The 24,057-nt window shown below is 34.9% G+C and overlaps 1 protein-coding gene across 2 annotated transcripts in view; it reads left to right on the top strand.

Moving 5' to 3' along the window:
• Positions 1 to 24,057, top strand: part of REEP3 (receptor accessory protein 3) — a 100,012-nt gene that overhangs the window by 22,641 nt on the left and 53,314 nt on the right. Inside the window, exon 1 of one of the 2 annotated variants that reach the window (XM_073240989.1) lies at positions 5,097 to 5,115. The exons of the other annotated variant lie outside the window; for it this stretch is intronic. The gene's annotated coding sequence lies outside the window, so the exon portion shown is untranslated. Of the gene's footprint in view, positions 1 to 5,096; positions 5,116 to 24,057 lie in introns of those variants that run through there. 2 annotated transcript variants of the gene reach the window in all.

The raw sequence follows: 24,057 nt of genomic DNA, 5'->3' as shown, positions 1-24,057 counted from the left end.
GACCAAAATCACAGGGTCAACCCCTGAGAAGGACATAGACCTAACCAATCTTCCTGAAAAAGAATTCAAAATAAAGGTCATAACCATGCTGATGGACCTGCAGAGAAATATACAAGAGCTAAGGGATGACATGGGATGACGTCTGGAGGGAGATTACAGAAATGAAACAGAAATCTCTGGAAGGATTTATAAGCAGAATGAATAAGATGCAAGAGGCCATTGATGGAATAGAAACCAGAGAACAGGAACGCATAGAAACTGATGCAAAGAGAGATAAAAGGATCTCAAGGAATGAAACAATATTAAGAGAACTGTGCGACCATGCCAAAAGGAACAATATACGCATAATAGGGGTACCAGAAGAAGAAGAGAGAGTAAAAGGGATAGAAAGTGTATTTAAAGAAATAATGGCTGAAAACTTCCCCAACCTGGGGGAGGAAACAATCAGACCACGGAAGTACACAGAACTCCCAACACAAGGGACCCACAGCAGCCAGGCTTAACAGCTTAACAACATGCTCCAAAATAATCAATGGATCAACGAACAAATTAAAATAGAGATCAAGGAATATATGGGAACAAATGACAACAACAACACAATGCCCCAACTTCTGTGGGACACGGGGAAAGCAGTCTTAAAAGGAAAGTATATAGCAATCCAGGCATACTTAAAGAACAAAGAACAATCCCAAATGAATAGTCTAACATCACAATTATCGAAACTGGAAAAAGAAGAACAAATGAGGCCTAAAGTCAGCAGAAGGAGGGACATAATAAAGATCAGAGAAGAAATAAACAAAATTGAGAAGAATAAAACAATAGAAAAAATCAATGAAACCAAAAGCTGGTTCTTTGAGAAAATAAACAAAATACATAAGCCTCTAGCCAGACTTATTAAGAGAAAAAGAGAATCAACACACATCAACAGAATCAAAAACGAGAAAGGAAAAATCACAACAGACTCCACAGAAGTACAAAGAATTATTAAAAACTACTATGAAAACCTATATGCTAACAAGCTGGAAAATTTAGAAGAAATGGACAACTTCCTAGAAAAATACAACCTTCCAAGACTGACCAAGGAAGAAACACAAAATCTAAACAAACCAATTACCAGCAAAGAAATTGAAGTGGTAATCAAAAAACTACCCAAGAACAAAACCCCCGGGCCAGATGGATTTACCTCGGAATTTTATCAGACATATAGAGAAGACATAATACCCATTCTCTTTAAAGTTTTCCAAAAAATAGAAGAGGAGGGAATACTCCTAAACTCATTCTATGAAGCCAGCATCACCCTAATACCAAAACCAGGCAAAGACTCCACCAAAAAAGAAAATTACAGACTAATATCCCTGATGAACGTAGATGCAAAAATACTCAACAAAATATTAGTAAACCTAATTCAAAAATACATCAAGAGGATCATACACCACGACCAAGTAGGATTCATCCCAGAGATGCAAGGATGGTACAACATTTGAAAATCCACCAATATCGTCCACCATATAAATAAAAAGGACAAAAACCACATGATCATCTCCATAGATGCTGAAAAAGCATTTGACAAAATTCAACATCCATTCATGATAAAAACTCTCAACAAAATGGGCATAGAGGGCAAGTACCTCAACATAATAAAGGCCATATATGATAAAACCATAGTTAACATCATACAGAACAGCAAGAAGCTGAAAACTTTTCCTCTGAGATCGGGAACAAGACCCCTTGTTCCCGAAATGACAGTCTTCTCTTCAACAGATGGTGCTGGCAAAACTGGACAGCTACATGTAAGAGAATGAAACTGGATAATTGTCTAATCCCATACACAAAAGTAAATTCAGAATGGATCAAAGACCTGAATGTAAGTCATGAAACCATAAAACTCTTAGAAAAAAACATAGGCAAAAATCTCATGCACATAAACATGAGTGACTTCTTCATGAACATATCTCCCCGGGCAAGGGAAACAAAGGCAAAAATGAACAAGTGGGACTATGTCAAGCTGTAAAGCTTCTGTACAGCAAAGGACACCATCAATTGAACAAAAAGGTATCCTACAGTATGGGAGAACATATTCATAAATGACAGATCCGATAAATGATTGACATCCAAGATATATAAAGAGCTCACATGCCTCAACAAACAAAAGCAAATAATCCAATTAAAAAATGGGCAGAGGAGCTGAATAGACGGTTCTCTAAAGAAGAAATCTGGATGGCCAACAGGCACATGAAAAGATGCTCCACATCACTCATCATCAGAGAAATGCAAATTAAAACCACAATGACATATCACCTCACACCAGTAAGGATCGCCATTATCGAAAAGACAAACAACAACAAATGTTGGCGAGGTTGTGGAGAAAGGGGAACCCTCCTACACTGCTGGTGGGAATGTAAATTATTTCAACCTTTTTGGAAAGCAGTATGGAGGTTCCTTAAAATGCTCAAAATAGACACACCATTTGACCCAGGAATCCCACTTCTAGGAATTTACCCTAAGAATGCAGTAGCCCAGTGTGAAAAAGATAGATGCTCCCGTATGTTTATTGCAGCACTATTTACAAAAGCCAAGAAATGGAAGCAACCTAAGTGTCCATCCGTAGATGAATGGATAAAGAAACGTGGTACAAATACACAATGGAATATTATTCAGCCATAAGAAGAAATCAAATCCTACCATTTGCAACAACATGGATGGAGCTAGAGGGTATTATGCTCAGTGAAATAAGCGAAGTGGAGAAAGACAAATACCAAATGATTTCACTCATATGTGGAGTATAAGAACAAAGAAAAACTGAAGGAACAAAACAGCAGCAGAATCACAGAACCCAAGAATGGACTAGCAGTTACCAAAGGAAAAAGGGAGTGGGGAGAATGGGAGGGAAGGGAGGGATAAGGGTGGGGACAAAGAAAAGGAGTATTATGATTAGCATGTATCATGTGGGGGGGGTAGGAATGGGGAGGGCTGTGCAACACAGAGAAGACAAGCAGTGATGCTACAACATCTTACTGTGCTGATGGACAGTGACTATAATGGGGTTTGTGGGGGGACTGGGTGAAGGGGGGACCCTAGTAAACATAATGTTCTTCATGTAAATGTAGATTAATGATGACAAAATAAAAAAAATTAAAAATAAACCTTTATTATATCTCATAATTCTGTGCTGTATGAGAGAGGAAATTGGCTTTAATCTTCCTAATGTTATCACATGGCAAACTTGTTATTACATGTTTAGAATTATTTTTTAAAACTATTTTGTGCATTAATTTATTTTATTCTCCAAACTATTAGACCTAAAGTCTTCAATTTGGTGGTGGAATAACAGAATTTACAGGTGTCATCTTTAAGTATTTAACTGTGGTTTTTTCCATGTATGCAAACCACACTTTCTCTTTTTCACTTTCTTTTAAACTGAGTTCTATGATGATTTGATTAAGTTACCTCTATTTGATCAATAAGAGAGTAAAACTGTTTCTAAGTGAAGAAGAAAATAGATAATTTGTCAGTTCTTAGATAATCATGAGTAGCTAAATTTTAGCTTACTAAAAATGTGCTTTGGTTGTTAAAGAATAAATCTCTTAGGAAACAATCTCAACAGGTTTAAACATTTGTGTGGAAGAAAGTATTTCCCAAAATTAATTTTTTTCCTGAGTGATGAATAAGGGCACACACGATTTATTATAATACTATTGCTAACAAACAATACTTGGAGGGGTGTTCATTTTGTGACTCTTGTTTCCTTATAGCTGATATGTGTTTGTTTTAAAAAGAAATTGTTGGAATTTGTCCAGCCTCTCTTTTATGCCCCATCCCTGAAGGAAGCTGTATGGTATTTAAAGTATAGTTCATTCTGTTGCTATGGAAACATTAATAAACAAAATAAATAAAAGGTACATCTTTGGCCATTAACCAATAACAAAAACATTCTGTGAAAAATTTTTTTTAGTGAAGCAAATACATTTTAAACAAATTGAGAGTAGATGCTCTCTATAAAATAGGGATGAATCAGAAATTAGGAAAATCATCATCCAAATGAATGTAATAACATTGGGAAATATTACTGCTTTTGACTTTATGGCTTAATAAATTATGATAAAAAGACAACATTGTATGTCAGATTGACAATTAAAATTGCCAATACATGTGTTTAGCTGAGTGATTATACTTAGCCCACCAGAAAAAAATGTTACTGCTGTCATAGTTTTCTAATCCAAAATGGCCATCACGTTGTTTAAAAGCCATAAAAGAAAGTCATAGGACTGTCAGATTGAATATTTAGCCCTTTGTCAGTTTCTTTGTCACTTTTTCATTTTCTCTCCTCAGCTTGGGCTTTATTGGTATGTTAGATTGTGCATACAAAAGATTTCATTCTGCCCTTCTATGCACAGTAAAGAAGTTTTGGGGTTTTTTTCTTCTGCAAATATTTATTGAGTACCTAGCATGCATCAGAGTGTGTTCTAAGGTTTTGGGGATACAGAATTAAACATGGCACAGTTTTTCTCCTAAAGTAACACCTGACACACCAACAGTAGATGGGAAATGCCAGTGAACATAATATTGTGGGACAATAACACTGACTAATGTTTGAGGATTGTGTACTGTGTGCCTGGCATTGTACAGGGCTTAACTCTAATGATCACAACAAGGTAGTTACTGTTATTGCATCATACGGAAAAGCAAACAGGCACAGAAAGGTTAATGACTTGTCCAAAGTCACCCTGCTAGTAGTGTCATGTCAAGTATGTGCAGGGTGCTGTGGGAACAGGGAGGAGGGGTTACTCACCCAGAGGAGAATTCCCTCTTCAAAGTGATCCTCCTTGGAAAGATATGGAAAAAATATGGCAAGACACAGAAACAGATAACATGACTCTCGCGGGAAACAGCAGGTAGTTCAGTATCATTGTAAGACTGAGTTGCAAAATATGAGATTAGAGATGTCAGAAAAATCACATCAATTAGGTCTAACCTTACATAGCCTGGTAAGGAATTTTCTTTACTGAAAAAACAAGGAAAAGAAGTTGGAAGATTTTAATGATACTGTGGGCTGGAGACAGGACTAAGAACAGATAGTCCCCTTGAAAAAGAAGAGAGGCCAGAATTAAAGTTGAGGTAAGTGTTTGGGGCCTGGGGAGAGATGAGATATTTAGGTGGGAATTTGCAAAGCTTAGTGATTCGATGCAAAAAGAAAGGAATTTCATATGTCTGGCTTGTATTACTTGAGTGGGAGGTGTCTCCATTTTGTGAGAAGGGAAATATGAGAGGAAGAACAGGTTTAGAGAAGAAAAGGAATGATGAGCTTGAACACAACAGCAGTAACTACAAGGTGTTGATCTAAGAGAGAAGGGTGGTCAGAGCACTTAGAGAAGCACAGAGGTAGGTGGATATTAATGGTAATGTTCTCATTTTAATTTGGTTATTGGGTTCACATGTGTTAGACTTAATATTTTCATGTATGTTGTATATTCCAGGATAGATCAAATTTACATAGTTTTAAAAGTAACATTTGGTATAACTGCTGTAGAAAAAAATACACCCTAGTGCCTTAGGATTTTTAGAATACTTCCCAGTACTCCTTATATGGATATGCATTAGGGTTTAGTTAAATGCCCCTAAAACAGACCATTTATGTATTCCTCTTTCCATACATTACAAATTAAAAAAACAAAACTATTGGATCAATGGCCAACAGAAGAGACTATCACCTGCCACTTTGTGGTAGTTATCATGTGGTAGATTAATCTCCATGGCTGTCTTAATTTTTAACAAATACAAGGAAGACAGTTGGCTACTTGGAAAAAATAAAACTTCATTTACATTGCTTATGGTTATTAAGGGCCATACTTCACCATATTATGTTTCAGTTAAAAGATGAAGCATCTTATTTGGAATAGAGTTTTCATTTAGACTCAAGGAAACTTGGCATTTTAAGTAAAGATGTTAGTTAGGGGAGGTGAGAAGTTGACATTTATTTGAACAAAGACTTGAAGGAGGCGAGGGCATTAGCCATACAGATCCTAGGGAAGAACTTCTCAGGAAGGGAGCTGACCCAGTGCAAGCCCCAAGATAGGGCTGTGCTAAGTAAGCTCAAGGTCAGTGTGGCAGTGGTTTGACTAGAGATGTAGGCCACTCTTAAGGACATTGGAGTTGACTCTGAGTGAACTGGGAGGCCACTGGAGGGTTATGAGCAGAGGAGTGACATCAGATTTTATTTTGAAAGATTGCTCTACCAAAGTAGTAACTCTAGCATCTTACTATGCTGATGGACGGTGACTGCAAATGGGGGAGGGAAGGACTTGATAATATGGGTGAATGTTGAAACCACAATGTTGCTCATGTGAAACCTTCATCAGATTGTATATCAATGACACCTTGAAAAAAAAAAAAGATTGCTCTACCATGAAGAACAGACTGTAAAGGGGCAAGGATGGGCCTGAAAATCAGTTAGGAGGCTATTTTAATAAACAAGTGAGAGATGCGTGGTTATTTGGACCAGGTTGTTGGCAGTCATCAGATTCTGAACTCTGATTCCCAGAGGACGTTTAACAGATTGGTTGTTGACACTTTGATGAAACTGAATGAGTTCACATAGGGAGTGAGTATACCTAGAGAAGAACAGTAGCAAGTTACTCCTAAAATGTATATGGAAATGCAAAAGACCAAAAGCAGCCAAGATGATCTTGAAATAGAAAAGCAAAGAACTAAAGTAGTGGGATGACATACTTGATTAGATATTAATAGCAGAATGAGTTAATCAGATATCAAGATTATAAAGCTATAGTAATTAAGACAATGTGTTATTGGGACACGGAAATAGGAATAGGCCAGTGAAAGAGCATAGGATCTAGAAAGAGTCCCATTCATGTACGGATACTTGTTTTGTGACAAAGGTGACACCATAGAGCAGTGGGAAAAGCATTGGTCCTATGTAAGTTGATATTTATATATGGATATAATCATAGTCCTAACTCAGATGATATACAAAATCAGTTTGTCTGATAACAGATAAAAAGTAAAATAAGGTTTCATGAAAATGTAGAAAAACATCTTTATGATTTTGAAATGAGGAAAGGCAATTTCAAACAGGACACAAAAAGCATTTGTCATAAAGGAAAAGACAATGATAAATTGAAACAGACTAAAATTAAGCACTTCTCTTCAACAAAAGACACCATTAGAGTGAAAAAAGGAGGCAGAGTGGGAGAAAATATTTGTAATGTATGAAGGTGACAGATAGCTTCTATTCAAACTCTACAAAGAAAAATGGACAAGAGACTTCAGCCTAAAAGGCAGGAAGGGGAAACATACAAATAGTCAAGAAACATGGTAAAAGGACCTCTTATTTCTCTGGAGTGGTGGTAACATTACATAATGCTAAGCCACATTTCCATCCTCTTTATATGTCTTTGGAAAAAGAACTAGAGCTTTATTTGTATTACTAAATCTTTAACATTGAATAGAAATTGACATTGTTCAAAGTTAGTCTAAAATTTGAGTGGCTATTTATTTAAAACAAATGAAAACCTGTTCTTGAACATGGATTACTATTTTAAGAAAAGCCCTCCTATCATAAGCACAGATAATAATAGTTCCACTCATTCATAACCTCTTTATTAAAAGTTGATGCTTTTGGCCTTGCTGCTAACACTGTGAGCATGAGAGACCAAATAGAAAAATACCAACAAGAAAACTAACATTTCATGTCTTAAAAGAAACATGATCACTGGAGAAGGAGAATGCAGAAACTATTCTAAACACAAAATGCATGTTTTCTTATAATGTTTCAAAATTTATTTTGCCTTCTTTTCAAGGACATAACCGAAAGGTAGAGGCTGCCATGAGAGGCAGTTATTGTTATAAGAGGAAGGTTTTCATGAGATGGCCCTGGGATCCAAGGTAACCAGCATGTATTTAGCTGGAACTGGAAGTGATAAAGATGGAAAAGCATCTGTGTTTAGAATGCTCCAATGAGCAATCAGCACTCTCCTGAGATGACCCTTTACTGTTGCTAGGCACTCATTTCTGTATCTGGTGTGGGTGGCAACATTATGCAATGCTGAACTACATTTCCACCCTCTTTATATATTTGTTGGGGAAAGAATCACAGCTTCCTAGTGTTTCCTTTTATACTATTAAATTTGGGGTATTAAATAGAAATTGAGATTGTTCAAGTTGGCCTAAAATTTGAATAGCTGTAAATTTCAAGAAAAAAAAAAAAGAAAACTGTCCCTGAACATGAAACTGCTTTTTAAGAAAAGCTCTTTCACCATAAGCATCCAATGTTAGGAACTCTCATGTATAGCAATAGTTAGGTAATTGATTTACATAATTTACATCAGATATAGGGAACTCCCATCTCCTACTTACATCCTCCAACCCTAGAAATGTCTGGTAAGAGATTCATTTACTTCTTGCAGATTTTTCAGATTGTCCTTTATATATTTAAATTTTAAGAGGCTTTGTTCTAAAGAACAATTTAGAGTTTCACTTCCAGCAGTCTGGTGGAAAAAAATGTAACTGATGAGCCCTCTCATTGAAAACGTGGAAAAATACTACATAAAATATTTATTTACATTTAACATTTTCTAAACACCAGTGATGAAAGATATTAAGACCATGAGTATTCTTATAAATAAAATATTAGTCAAACATAACCAATCAAAAAGTTGACAACCTAAGAATATTATATGAATTTTTATATATAATGGTTGGGAATTGGAAATGTTTGATGGTTATCTCCTCTAGCAATCAAAATAAATGCCTGTTGAGTTACTGAAAAACAAGCAGAAATAACACCACTGAGCTGACTAGAAAGTGCAGACTGACCAGAGGCCAAACGCCCAACAGGTAAAGGGAGCACTAAAGCTAGCTTTCACCTAAGGGAATTTCCTGAAACATGATGGCCCTGAGTTCTTTATTTTTCCTGTTCTCATGGGGCATGTTGGAATAGGAAACAAGGTCCAAGGGTCCATGCCACATAGGCAGTCTAATAGCATAAAACTAGAAACCAAAGAACTAGGTCTCATTAGTTCCAGAAAAGGCAAAGAGAGAGAGAGAACAGGTAGGACACTTAGAAAGTACAGAATGTTAGATTTAAACCTAAATATGTTGGAATTACAACAAACATAAGTGGACTAACAGTTCTAATTAAAAGATTTTAACAGCATAACAAAACAAATCTGGCTACATATTTAGGAGATGATGTTCTCAAGCAAAAATCAACTGAATTATAAGAATAGATGAATCCACAATTACGGTAGGAATTTGACATAAAATATTTTTAATATTTCTGTCTTTAGTTCTTACTATTCCTCTTTTATATTTTTCTCTAGGAATGTGGTAGTTTGTTAATCTATGTTAAATAATCCCATTTTCTACATAATTATAGTCTTTTATAAAACTGAAACTTAACCCTTTCAGAATTTAATGAAAATACTTCTAAAATGTGTTTCATTCTTCCCTACCTTCTTTGTAAAAGTATTTCACTGCTTTCTATTGATAAAAGTTAAATCTACAGAAAATTTGAAAGAGAACAATGAAGTCCATATACTCTTCACTAAGAATCACCTGTTTATGATTTGTCACAGCTGCTTTATCTTTCTCACCCTTTCTCTCACCTCCTCATCCATCAGTATTCTGCAGTATACAGCTTTTTGTTACTCATAGCTTTACTGAACCTTTTGAAGTAGGTTGCTTCAACAAATTGGTATTGTAACAATTAGACGTGCTTGTGCAAAAAAATGAAGCTACACAAAGACTTTAACACCTTTCACAAAATGACCTCAAAGTGAATCATAAATCTAAATATAAAATGCAAAACTATAAAAGTTCTAAAAGAGAACATAAGAGAAAATCTGAGTGACCTTGGGTTTAGTGTTCATTTTTTAGATACAACACCAAAGTCATGCTCCATGAAAGAAAAAATATTGATAAATTGAGCTAAAAATTCTGCTCTGTTAAGAGAATGAAAAGATAAGCCACAGACTGGAAAAAAAAAAAAATATATATATATATATATATGTATGTATGTACAAGAAACACTTAAAACTCAAGAAACAAAAATAATGCAAATTTTTTAGAAAGTGGTCAAAATAAATGAATAGACACTTTACCAAAAGAAGGTATACAGATGGCAAATGCACATATGATGAAAAGATGCGTTACATCCCATATGTCATTAGAGAAATGCAAATTAAAACAACAGTGAGATGCCACTACACACCTATTAGAATATCTAAAATCATAAAAATAGACAATACCAGTTGCTGGCAAGGATGCAAACAATAAAACTCTCATTCATTGCCGTGGGAAGACAGCTTGGCTATTACAAAGCTGAACATACACCATAGGATCTAGCAATCACATACTTAACATATTTGTTCAGCTGTATTGAAAACATTAGGTCCACACGAAAACCTTGGAAGAATGTTCCTAACACTAAATACTAAAAGCAACCAAGTTGTCTTTTACTATATAAATGGGTAAACAAATTGGTACATCTATACAATGGAACACTATACAGTGATTAAAAAGGAATGGGCTATCAGGCCACACAAAGACATGAATGAATCTTAAATGCATATTGCTAAATAGCAGTCAAGTCTGAAAAGGCTAAATACTATGTGATTCTATATATATGACATTCTGTAAAAGATAAAACTATAGAGATTTTAAACAGCAGTGATTGCCTGGGGAAAGGGAATGTTAAATAGGTAAAGCACAAGGGTTTCTATAGAACAGTAAAACCATTATTTATGGTGGATATGTGAAATTATGCAACTTTAAGAATGAACCTTAATAGATGCAGATTTTAAATAATCACTTAGGAAGTTGATGGAAATAGGATGTGATACAAAATCTATATTACAAATGTATTAAACAACTGTTGGAGAGAATGGAGGGAAAAGGTGCAGATCTAAATAAGTTTGGAAATGATTGGAGGCTTTAAGACCAAAGTAAAAAAGAACTTCTCATAGCACTATACTCTAGGTGATGAAGTTGTATCCCAGAAGGTACATATCAGCCATTTTGAAACCACTATACATGTATACTTGAATAGAACAGTAAGTAAATGTTTCTGACTGTTGCAATTGGTGGTTATAAATAAACAAGGGGAGGAAGTTAAATGGTCCATGTGGAGAAGAGAAAAGATGAGGGAGGCCTTGCCAGCAAAAAGCACACACAGCACTGAAGTAGAAGTAGAAGCGTATTGAGGAAACAATGTTGTAAGATGTGGATTATATAAAACAGTGGTTTTCAAATTATGTTCTGAAGAGTTCCTCAGGAGATGGTCAGCAAAGGCATGAGAAGCCAACAATTGAAGTCTTTAAGCAAAGCAGTGCAATAAGCATATTAGGAAGGCTGATTTGACAGAGGAGCCAGAGGCATGTATTGGGTAACTATTCAGTAAGTCAGATGGTTTGGTATGAACTTAAATGTATGATTGGCCACTTGTTGGAAAATAAAAGAAGAGGATGGATGTGTGGACTCTCACCAATGAAAAACTGATAGGACTGGGTTACGGATTAGATGGATGTTGTATCCAGGGAAGGAGAAGTCAAAGATCCATCTAGTAATAGAACTGGGTAAGAGGTCAAAAGGTACAATCTTCCTGTTATAAAATAAATCATTGGGATATAATACAGTATGATGACTATAGTTAATAATACTGTATTGAATATTTGAAAGTTGCCACAAAAATAGATCTTAAAAGTTCTCATCACAAGAAAAAAAATGTTGTGACCATGTATGGTTAGTTACTTTCTTAGGATTCACTAAACTGGATAGCCTCTGTGCTTTGTAGGGGCACAGGGGAACCAGTATTATATTGAAATGCCCTTGATTCCTGTGGCACAGTGAAAAGTTCCATATCCAGAGACTGGATACTGGCCTCTGATGAGGTAGCATTCACATGGTAGTATTGTTAGGCACGGCATAGATTGGTAATGATGTGGCACCTAATTGGTAAGGATAAATTCCCCAGCAGGAAAATATCTGTTCTTGCTGACCTGGATCACCCTGAAACCCAGGGTTCAGCTTTATCCAGGAAAAGAAAATTGCCAAGGATTTACTGTCCAATCTCCCAAGTTAAATAGACTATAATAGATACGTACTTGCTCTCATTGTAAGAAAGATTTATCAAATATAAATGCAAACGTTTTAGTTTCACAAATATGCAACATTCCTATCAGCATAATTCATAAACAAAATCAAGATAATTAGCCTAGAAAAATGTTGGTTAAGATATAAACAAGGACCTAGAATGAACAATATTAATGAGGACACTTATTACCCAGATCTTGGTTTCAAATACATTATCCAAGATAACAGAACCAGGGCTTCTTAGAGAATGGCTGATTCTAGGAATGGGGCAACCTGTATATAAGATGAGCCTGGACCATCTTCTAATACCAGTAGGTAACGAAATGCTTGAAAAAAAAATTTTTTTTTTAATACTTACAGGTGAATGTCAAAGGGACAGAGCCAACTGAAAGAGATCCCAATGACCAAATCTGGAATGGTTTGGGCCACAAATTAAGCAGTATTGAATTAGAATCCAAAGTATACAGTAAATATCCATGAGTAATACTGACAGAATGATTGAATAAATAAATGGAAGGGAATAGAAAAATCTCCCATGCAGAAGAATTCCAAATAATTTATGTAGATACTTGACCCTTGAGTACGCAAAGCAAAGCATAACTTGCCACTCCTTAACTATAGGCTGTATATAGTGACCTCCTTCCAAAAAGTATGGTTTGGGAAGTGGAGCAGGGTTTCGGGGAACATCTAGTAACATTATCGGACAAATGCAGCCAAGTTATCAAGGTTAACATCATCAGTTAGTCATGTTGATAGTGTACCCTTGATACATGATGAAAATAGCACATCATGTTTGTGAACTCCTCCCAAACACCTTTATTCCCAGTCTAACCCTGGAAGAAACATCAGACAAATCCCAATTGAAGGACATCCTAAAAAATACTTGATCAGCACTCCGCAAAACTATCACGTCATCAAAAAATAAAGGCTGGACATAAGAAGAAAACAAATCCTACCATTTGCAACAACATGGATGGAGCTAGAGGGTATCATGCTCAGTGAAATAAGCCAAGCGGAGAAAGACAAATACCAAATGATTTCACTCATCTGTGGAGTATAAGAACAAAAGAAAAACTGAAGGAACAAAACAGCAGCAGAATAACAGAACCCAAGAATGGACCAACAGTTACCAAAGGGAAAGAGACTGGGGAGAATGGGAGGGTAGGGAGGGATAAAGGTGGGGAAGAAGAAAGGGGGTATTATGATTAGCATGTATAATGTGGGGGTGGGGGAAAGGGGGGCGCTTTGCAACACAGAGAATTCAAGTAGTGATTCTACAACATCTTACTATGCTGATGGACAGTTACTGTAATGGGGTTTGTGGGGGGGACTTGGGGTAGGGGAGAGCCTAGTAAAAATAATGTTCTTCATGTAATTGTAGATTAATGATAAAATTAAAATTAAAATTAAAAAAAGACATGCACCCCTATGTTTATCGCAGCACTATTTACAATAGCCAAGATTTGGAAGCAACTAAGTGTCCATCAGAAGATGAATGGATAAAGATGTGGCACATATACACAATGTAATACTATTCAGCCATAAGAAAGAAACAAATCCTACCATTTGCAACAACATGAATGGAGCTGGAGGATATTATGCTCAGTGAAATAAGGCAGGCAAAGAAGGACAAGTACCAAATGATTTCCCTGATTTTTGGAGTATAGCAATGAAGCAAAACTGAAGGAACAAAACAGCAGCAGACTCACAGACTCCAAGAAGGGACTAGCGGTTACCAAAGGGGAGGGGAGAGGAGGGGAAGGGTGGGTGGGAAGGGAGGGAGAAGGAGATTGAGGGGTATTATGTTCAGTACACATGGTGTGAGGGGTCACAGGGAAGACAGTGTAGCACAGAGAAGGCAAATAGTGACTCTGTGGCATCTTACTACACTGATGGACAGTGACTGCAATGGGGTATGTGGAGGACCTTGATAATATGGGTGAATGTAGTAACCACATTTTTTTTCATGTGAAACATGAAGAAGAGTGTACATCAATAATACCTTAATAAAAAAATTAATGGATGAAATAAAAAAAATAGAAAAAATAAATAAAGGTTGGAGAAACTATGAGGAGCCTGAGACAAGGCTAAATATTAAATAGGGTAAATGGAGAGAGATCCCAGATGGTATCCTAGAATTGATAAACTAAGCTAAACTGAATAGAGTATGGACTTTAATGAATACTAATGTATTGTTAATGGTTCATTAATTGTGCAAAAGTACCATACTAATGTAAGATTTTAATAATAGGGGAAATTAGGTGTGATATGGGAACTCTAATCAGAGTTTTTCTCTAAGTCTATACTGAAACTAAAATTTTAAATTTTAAAAGTTGAAGACATGACATTTCAGCCCTAATTACTGTGTCAAGGATACTTTTATGTAGCCACTAGTCACCTAAAAAATATAACAATAATATTAACATCTAAATTACAATTCATAATCAGACTGCCCAAGTTGCCTTTATACTTAAGTAGCTGCATTATTTTTCTTTTTTAAAAAAGGCACAGAATCCAATCAAGATCACCTGTTGCATTTGTCATTTCTCTTTAGTCTCCTTAACATAAAATGGTCCCTGCGTGATGAGGAATTTTAACACCCCATTCTTTTCAATTAATAGATCAGCTACAGTTTGTTTAATCACTTTTAGGTTTTAGGGAGCAAAAAACAGCAGTTACAATTGGTGGAGACTGTACCATTTCTCAAGAATGAGAGTAGGGTCATCCGAACTGTCTTTACTGAAACAATGAGTGATGTTTTGTAAGAGACAGAAGGCTTGGTAGTGCCAGCTAGCCAGCATGCTGGCTACATGCTCTAAATACTGATGTCAGAAATTAGGTAGTGGTGTAGTTCTCATGACACATGTTTATTTGTTTTTTGTCTTTTTCTGTTGGTGAGTTGCCCAAGATAATATATAGTTCCCAGCTCTCTAATTTTCTTGTACAAAGAAAATACTGAGACATTCTCTAATCAGTTAACTATCTCAAAAGGATATAGAGAATATGTTAAAGTGATCTTACAAGGTTTAATTGTTCTGTTCTGCTTATTTTAGTAATTTAATTTGTTATTATTTGTTTGCTGTACAAAATAAGAAGATGAAACTTTCCTTCAATCATATTACTGAAAGAATAGTACCATGAAGAGTGGTTATGAAAAAAGGGAGAGCTCAATATAAAGAGGGAGATCATGCTAGCTGTAGGGAGTGGCGTGTATAAGAAAAAATTACTCAGTTGGAGAATACTGGGGGTATTAGAAAGATTTGAGCAAATGAAATGAAGTTGTTTAAAATATATGAAAATACAATGTTTTGATTTCCAGATCATCACAGACTTAGTTTTAATCAAAAAGTAAAGATGAGCTTACTGACAGAAGGCATGGTGCCTGGCTGCAGTATGCCATCAGTGATATCTGCTTTTGTGTAATGGAGAGGATTTTAAAAGATTGTTTAGAAGCAGAATGTTAAATTCATTTTAGATTGGGTGGAGCCTAGAAAAGAATTGCTGCTCTCATTTGAGAGGTGACTATACAAATGACTAGCTTCGATTGCACAGTAGGTATGAATGTCCAATGGGTGGACTTCACAGCAATTTTAGATCTAAATTCAGTTCAGGGAAGTTCACTTCGTGGTCATATGATACCAAATAAAGTGTACAGAACAGGATAGAATCCATGTTTATGGCTTTTTTACTCATTTTCTTACTTCTATAGAGGCATGTACTTAGAGGGGGAATTCTCGACATTTTCAAAGTAGTTTGCATGTAACTTTTTTCCACCAAAACCTTTTTCAAAACCTTAGATTACAGCTGAACTCTCTTTATCTTTAATGTCTGTGGAGCTAATGCTAAGTTTGGGTTTCAACTAATCTGTGCTTAAGTGGCTAAATAAAGAAAAGTATTCCTCTGAGTTAAGAGTTACTCAGGAATCAGGTTGGTCAGATTATCATATGATAATCTTAACTCCAAGATAGCCACCTGACCAGTTTGATAGGAATTGGAGAGGGTGTGTTAATTTAAGTGGATATTATTCTATACAGATCTCATACACAAAAAATGGGCCTTAGATATCTTTTTGTATATGACAACAGTATATGGGCAGGTTATAGTTATTTAGATACCTTCTGAATATTGGCTTCATTAAACTACCAGTATTGGGAATCTACTTGCTATGAGTTTATTATATTCATATGAAATACAAAGGTTTTTTTGGTATAGAGGAAAGACCCTACCTAGGTCTTGAAACTGAAGTTCTTTGTTCATGATGTTTGGCTCTGATGTTTGCTGGGCACATAATTTGTAAGAGCCTTCATATCTCTGACACACTTATCATTTGTAGAAATAGATCAATAATACCTATCCTGCCAATGAGTTTCTCATTTGTAATGACTCTCAGAGTGGAAAAATTACAGCTGGTAAACTGGGGAATGCTTTAGATTACAGGGACCATCACCTTTTAGCTATGTGGGCCATTCTGTGGACCTCCGCCCACAGGATGCCAAGTTACCTGAGTGCTTCAAGGGTTTGTAGCCTTTGGCTCTACATTGTACTCTGTGCTAAGTTTGGCATTCTTTCTAAGCATTTTTCTTTGGTTTGGGTCTAACACATAGTAGGACCCGGTGGTGTGGAAGAGCGGGGAAAGTGGCTAGGGGAGAGAGTGAGAAGATGATGCAGTACAAGTCCAATTTGCTGTGGATTGATTTCTTTGTCCTAGTTTTGTCTTGAGCTTTCCTTCTGGAGTAGAAATTAGAAGTTCTGGAGTAAAATTAGAAGTTTAGCTCTGCATAAAATTCCAAGCTTCGTAGCTCTTGATAACTATAATTAAAATATGTATAAAGTCTTTCAAAGGAATTTTTACTGCCCTGTTCTCTCCTTGGCAGGTTTAAACTTGCATCATTTGTTGTAGAATTCAGGATTTGGGTTTTTCTCATGGGTCTGGCTTTTTCTTCCTGTATGTTATTTTCATATTTTTGTTTAAGGTTATAGTTACCTGGTAGCCACTTAACTATTGTTTTACTAAATGAGAATTTTCTACTAGGAGATATTCTTAGCAACAGATGTCTTCCTTGAAATTTGTAAAACAGCAGTTACGTATTATTTTGGCAGTGATCATCCATAAACTTTTGCTACATGATGGCTGCTTAAACAGTGGCATGATGACTCATGTAGGAAGAATATATCCAGGTCCTATAATGATCACTGGACCTTGCACAGGTTGTAAACATTTAGCCTTAAACAAGCATAAATTTGTTATTTTCAGAGATAAATTAAATTTTATCAGTTCAGTTTACTTTATGTAACTCTTCTCTCTCCCTTATGATTTATTACATTTATTTAAGGATAAGTAAGGATAGAGTTTGGCAAAAGTCAAGATCATCTATATTAAATTTCATTTGCTTTGAAAAATCCAGTTAGACTGAAACCAGCTTACCCTACTTACAGCATATTGCTTAATCATAATCAGTTTTAATCCAAAACCAAAGTAAACATAATAATATCACACATTAGTTTGTTGAAGATGGAGAATTCGGAAATTGAAATTATTGAACCCGTCTTCCAAAGATTCTCATTCCCAATTGATTGTTATACATAGACAGGTTTGGGGAACTGGACTATTCATAGATGTTCCTTTTCAAATAGTGCTGAAGGGCTTAGGATTCCTCAGGATTCTACAATCAATGAAATTAAGTTCTCTAAGGGCAACTTAATTGCATTTGTCTCTTATTTATTGAGGAAAGATTCCCTCTCAAGAAAAAATACTGCTGCTTTGGAAAAAGATCAGAAAACTATTGTTGCCAGATAGACTATTTCTAGGATACCTTATTTTTTAAGATTCTGATTCTATTTTGAAAATTCACCAGAGTTTGTATTAATATTAAAGACCTAATATTCAAACAGAATTGCAATGAGCTATAATGAAGAGCAGAAAACCTTTGTCCTCTCTTTATCCTGCATGAAGACCTTTATTTTTTGGTTGCCATTATAGTCTGTCTTTTTAATTCACTAAATTCTGTGAATTCCCTCTACATATAGTGTTTCACTGTTTTTCTGATAAAAACATATTTTACTTTCTCTTAGCTAAAATTCATACAGGCAGTGGTATGCTAGTAATGCTTAACAACTGGGGGAAAGAGGACTGATTCATATTATATGCTAATTTTCATGACATAAGTATTCCCTACAATAATGGCCTTCCTCAAATTACCAACATGATGTCACTGAATGTGGGGCTGGAAAGAGACGCACAGCACACTTAGGGTTTCCACTATGGAGACAGAATAGCTGTAAATAGCTTAAAGACCATAGTAAAATATGAAATGATTAGGAATAAAATAATTAGGAAATAATGAGCTTGAGCATTTACCATTTTTGTTTTTAATATGTCATATATTTATTTTACTATAGGATACCCAAGAAACTGTTTTCATGCTTATCTTTGGGGAAACAGATTATTTCAAAATGGGAGAAAACTTACTTTGCATTTTCTCCCTTATTCTGTTATTTAAATTAATTATCTATGTTAAATTTATGAGCAGCAACCACAAAAACAGTACTGAAGAAGCAGCTTTCCAGGTGGTTTGATGTGTGGCTAAGTTAGGGAACCACAGGTGGTTCCCAGTCACATGCTAGGTAAACTAAAAATGTTTTTCTTAATTCTCTGACACCTAAGCTGATTTTGTGCTTAATTGCAGTGACTACTACATTTTAACTATTTATACTCTGTTGTTTTTCAACCCATTTAAAAGAACACATTTTGTTGAATGTATATGTTAAAACATGATGCAAAATAACAACTAGAAAATGTAGCAAAGTAGAAAATCAAGATCTGATAAATACAAATATAAATATGCCAATTTTAAGGCCAACCATAGTTAACACAGTTGAACAACAGATTTTGCCTCTGAGCTTCCTTCAATCAGTGGAAGAAAAGGAATAATGTAATTTTTATCAGACAGAAGGAAGGGCATTATTTTCTCAAAGCTAGAAATTGCATTGTATTGAATTCTAAAGTAAATCTCACACATGAAATTTCATATATAGGGATACTAATATAATATTGTTATATTGACCTTAACACTGCTCCTCCAGTATTTATAGCAATGGGTTTTATATGGCAGTTTCTTAGAATATATTTCAAGAAAAAAACAAGAATGTAATATTAAATAGCAACTCAGCAAAAGTGACTTTTCCCCAAAAGAGATAGGTATAGTAGTTTAGGAAGATAATCTGGTGGTCAACCTTGATTCAGATTTGTGTGATACCACCTAAAGGATAAAGATTTAGATAAGGATTCTGAGACCAGGATCAGCAGAAGGGAATAAGTGAATGACTGGAAATCTGTCTTGGTCACAGGAATGGGGAGCAGCAGAGAAACCTCTATGTTTGCCATCCCTATGCCAAACTATCTTATGTAAATTTCACTGGTCTCTGACAGTCTCCAGTGTAAACTGGATTACAGACAAGTGGGGTTTATACTCTTTGATAAGACTTCAGGTATTGTCTCTATGTTAATTGTGACTAATATCCTAACAGCCTGGAAAATCTTTTATCATTCTGTTTTTTGATCCTGTAGTTTGTTTTGTTTATTTAATATTACTATGATTATTTAGTTAATCTCTAGTCTCATTGAGTTGTTTCTTGTCTTTTAATATAATAGAACACCAAAATTACATTGTTTTGGTTTGGGAGCATGATTCTGAAAACTATGGAATAGAATTTGCCAAGTACTTCCTATATGAGCATAGTCATATTACATATGAGCATTACATAGCTTATTATCAGCAGTAAACTATTTGTTACATTTACTTTTAATGAACTACAATTCTTTCATATTTCAAAAAATTTACAGTCTAAATACAATTTTAGCAGAGATTTAAATAGTTAGGAAACTAAATGTTAGTATCATGAACTAATATTTTGGGATTTTTAAAAAAGATTTATACATGCCTATGATTGTTCTAATCTGTATCTTACTATCTTAGAAACATAGTTCATCTGTTCAGAAATGCCTACTGACTCTACTTAATCTGTTTGGCCTTTTTTCTAATCCTGTTTTTAAAAACAGCCCCTTAAAAGGGTGTTTTCATACACATTTCTTGTAAGATATAAACTGATGTTACTCTGCTAAAGAGCAGTTTGGCAGTATATATTAGAGACCTCAAAATTTCAGATCCTTTGACCTAGTTATTCTACTTCTAGGGTATTGGAAATAAACAGTGATTTTAAGTGTGGATTTTGGAGTTTGCCTAGCTTTTAATCCAGCCAATAAACTTGCAAGCTGTATGACACTGGATTGCTTTCTTAACTTCTGTAAGCCTCAGTTGTTGTGCCTGTAAAATAGGTATGAAAATAATACCTACCTTGATGTTATTATGAAAATTAAATGAATATATGGAAAGTGTATAACATCCTGGCTAGTACAAAATGTTGATAATTGTTAATAGTAATCATAGAAAGATTGTTCATATTGTAAAAATAGTAGATATAATAGGTAATGATTTGAATGATTTTCATCCATATGAGGGAATATTATACTTTGTAGTTGTTAAATGACATTCTTAAAGAATAATAAAAATATAAGAAAATGCCCATAATGTAACATTTAGTGAAAAGGCAGAATAATCTACATGCAATTATGTTTGATTTGTGTTCTAATTATGTTATAGGATTTCTGAAATACTGTCTTGAAAATGAATTAATTATGTTTTAAAATGTTTTTAAAAGATATTTTAGAAAAAACTGGAAAAGGTAATAGCAAAATGTTAAAAATGGATCACTGTTAAATTCTTAAAACTAGGTGATAGGTATAAGGGATTTATTATATTAATACTGTTTTATTTCTGTATATTTTCATTTTTCATAATACATTATTAGAAAGAATGACAATAAGACAAACAGATAAAAGAAATGTAAATCCTTGGAACTAACTAGTGCTTTATAACTTGTTTGAATGTAAATTAACTAATTTTTGTTCTTAAGTTTATTGATGTTTTTTAAGAGTTTTTGAGCATTTCAGAGAATGATTATCAGGCTTGTGAAACTTTAATAAAAGTTGTATATAAATTTGTGGAATAACAATTAATAAAAAAGAAAGATGATTCATTCAGTAATGAAATTACTAGTGATTTGTATTGTTGTTTTTATACTTTTTACATCTTCCAAAAATTTTATAATAAGCTGTGTTTAGGATGTTAATCAGAATAAACGATTTTATGAAATGATGCTGACTTTTAAGTATTTTCTATATGTGAAAAATGATACAAGGATCATCTCCACTATTACATTCCTATACATTTCAATTCTTTTTTTAAATAGTGCACATTTTTTTAAACATAGCCAGTGTTCATACAAGCAACTTTACCTGGGAAGTTAGTGGGAAGGAAGGGTGTCATGAGGGTGTTGGCAGAGCTCTCCCTCTTCAGGCAGAAATAAGAGTAAGGAAATGAGTAATTCTTCCTGCTCTGTATAATATTCAGTTTGTACATGAGTTTTATTTGTAGCAAATACTCCCTTTATATACTCTCAGTTTATCTTATAGGTGGCTTTTTAAAGTAAACTTTGATTTTCTCCACTGTGTTCATGCTTTGGCTTCATGCCTGACCTCCCAGGTGGCAAACATCTAAAGTAGGACCCAATATTAAAGAAAATAAACCAAGAAAAGAAAATGAGAAAATATTACAGATGTTAGTAATAAATTACTCAGTAATATTCACATTGGAGCAGTAACAAATTAGAATTTTAATAGTGGTGGTGCTTAAAAATGTCCCAATATTCAGTAATACATTTAATCTTACCCATGTTCCAAATGAAATAAATTCTTGTTCTCTTATAAAGAGTTAGTTGTTAGGAATATTGCATTTATTCACTTGACTGATTCTGTTCAATACAAAGGTTAAAAAGTAAAGGCAAAGCACCTGTATGCATAGTATCAACTGGCACCAAGTCTTTATTATGCGTAAGAAAATTAACTTGTTTTGGAAGTCAATTATATACATTAAAAAAATATGTCTAAGAATCTAAAATAGAATATGCTAAGGCAAAATGATTAACCTTGACAAATTCTAATTTTAAAAATAAAACTAATGTAGAATTCTATGGAGGAAAGTTGGATCTTCAAGAAAAAAGTAAATTTGGTGCAAGAAAAAAAATGGAAGAAGAGGAAAGATAAGGAGGAAGGGAGGCTTTGCAGGCAATAGCATATACTCCAGGATTAAATAGAAATTCAAGAGGCATATTGAGGAAACTACCTTGGAACAGAGGGGTCATATATAAGGCAGTGGTTTTCAAATTATGTTCTAATGAGCCCCCATAAGGGCTGTGGGCAAGACGGTGAGGAGGCCAGCTATTGAAGTCTTGAAGCAAGGTGATGCAGGTGGCATCAAGAGGACTGATTGGACAGAGGAGCCAGAGGCATGTGCTAGGAAACTATTCAGTAAGTCAGATGAGTTGGCATAAGCCGAAATATATCATTGGCCACAGATTTGAAAATAAAATATGAGGCTGGATTCATGGATTCTCCACAAGAAAAACCAACAGGACTGGGTTACAGATTGGATGGATGTTGTAGCCAGGGAAGGAGAAGTCAAAGATCCATCCACGATAGAAATGAAGATTCTAATGCTGAATTTAAATCCAGTGGTACTAAATTGTATGGGCATATAAAAGATAATATGTTGATTGCATCCAAATTCTAAAGTGAAATACAATGTGGATTGAAATTACTAACTTGATTATATAAACTGTAACTCTGATGGCTAACTATGGGATTGTACCTGTGTCAGCAGTGAGGATGAACACAAAATAGACTTGGGAGTTGTACTCTTGTTCACATCTCAGTTCTTAAGGTTAGTTGCTTTCTTATAAATCACTAAGCGGGATAGCCTCGGTACCTTGGGTTGGGGCCCCTGTGTTAAATTGGAAAGCCCCAGATTCTGTGGCACAGCTAAAATTTTCCATATCCAGAGTCTGGGGATTGGCTTCAGGTGAACTAACATTCTCAGGATAATATTGTTAGGTAAGGCAGAGATTGGTAATGATGTGGCTTCCAATTGATGAGAATAAAATCCTCAGCAGGAGACTTGCTATCCTCCTGACCTAGTGACATCAGCCTAAACCCAGGGTTCAGCTTTGCGAGGGATAAGAAAGAGATTTACTGTCCCCCTCGCCAGTTAAACTATAAATGAACTAAAAAATAAAGAGACGTAGATACTTACATGCTCTCAATGTGAGAAAGTTTAATGTAAGTGCAAACACTTATTTAAAATAAAATTTCTTAAATATACAAACACATGTGCTGAATTGTATTCTCCTCCCCTGCCAATTTCATACATTGAAGTGTTAACTTCTACTACCCCTAAGAATGTGACGGTATTTGGGGATAAGGTCTTTAAAGAGGGAATTAAGTTAAAATGGGGTCTTTAGGATGCAACCAAGTCCAATACAACTGGTGTTCTTATAACAAGAGATTGGGACACACACTCACACCACGGGATGGCCATATGAATTCACAGTGGGATTTTTGCAGTTGAAGGATAGAGGACTCAGAAGAAACCAAACCTGCCAGCACCTTGATCTTGAACTAATAGCCTCCAGAACCATGAGAAAATAAATGTGTTGTTTAAGCCATCCAGTCTGGTATTTTGTTATGGAAGCCCAGCAAGCATAATATGTGTTAAACAGGCTTCAAACATAATCTAAAAATAATAATAACCTAGAAAAATACTAGTTGACATAAAAAATGGACAGAGAAGGGCCTAGAATCTATAACACTCCACTAACAATGAGCATACCTAGCACTCAAGTCTTGGTCTTAAATGCCATCCTCCAGTGAAAGGAACTGAGGCTCCTTGGAGAAGTGGATGATTCTAGGAATGAGACAGGTAGTATACACAGTGAGCCTAGTACATCATGTAGTGGCCCAAAGTAACCAATTGCTCAAAAAGTCTCACAATTACAGAG

This window comes from Manis javanica, chromosome 7 (assembly GCF_040802235.1).
Source record: "Manis javanica isolate MJ-LG chromosome 7, MJ_LKY, whole genome shotgun sequence".
Taxonomy (NCBI): Eukaryota; Metazoa; Chordata; class Mammalia; order Pholidota; family Manidae; genus Manis; species Manis javanica.
This window is presented reverse-complemented; position numbering and strand designations above follow the sequence as displayed.